The sequence below is a fragment of the Macadamia integrifolia genome, chromosome 12, assembly GCF_013358625.1.
Source record: "Macadamia integrifolia cultivar HAES 741 chromosome 12, SCU_Mint_v3, whole genome shotgun sequence".
Lineage (NCBI taxonomy): Eukaryota > Viridiplantae > Streptophyta > Magnoliopsida > Proteales > Proteaceae > Macadamia > Macadamia integrifolia.
In genome coordinates this window covers 24,494,034-24,494,891 of record NC_056568.1, presented here as the reverse complement: position 1 = coordinate 24,494,891, position 858 = coordinate 24,494,034, and positions in this window count along the sequence as shown.

The window sequence follows — 858 nt, the reverse complement described above, 5'->3', positions numbered from 1 at the left end:
CCCCCCCCCCCTTCTCTAAAGGCCAAAGCAAACTCTTTCTAAGAGTTTCCACTCGTCTATAATTTGAAGCTAAAAGCCTATTGTTCCACATACGGCTAAGAGTAGTAGAATCTTAGGAGAGGGGAAAAATTGTCTAATCCATTTCAATGCAACTGATCCATGTCTGTATCAGTATTGATATCAGCAAAGACTGATACAAGTTTGGGAAAATGAATATAGAGAAGCAGATTGAAAATTTCTTGGACTGTTATGAACTGAAATTTGGTAACTAAATCTTATTGCTTCTAGACTCTTAGGATTTCTCTTTCTGTTATACATTTGATCAAAGTGGAGAGGTTTGTCATGGCCCCCCACCTTGAAATAGAACACACCCTTCAATAATTGCCACATGGTAGTTTAGGTGAAGTTGAAATTTTGTGTACAAGTGGATCCCAAGATACTTTGTTTATGAGTCAAGTTTCAACCAATGTAAGTTTGCCAAAATGTAAAAACAAGGTATTGAAAAAACGGAGAGTACCAAAGGACATACATTGGATTATTGGAAGGTATACCGACATATAAGAGGATATATTGAATCTTGGCCTGAAATTTGATTATGATTGATCAAATATCATTTTATAAACATCCTATGACCAAAATTATCAAATCACTCTTTCATGTGATTATAAAAATAAAGGGACGTGAACAAAAAAATTATAAACTAGCTATGTTTGGTTGCAAGAAAAAATTAAAATAAAGGAAAGTAAAATTTTCAAAATTAAAAAAGAAAATTTTGTAATCATTACCTCATGTGATCTCACGTGATTGTATAAACTATTTAATTTTTTTAACCATTTTTTATAATGATACATTTTACAT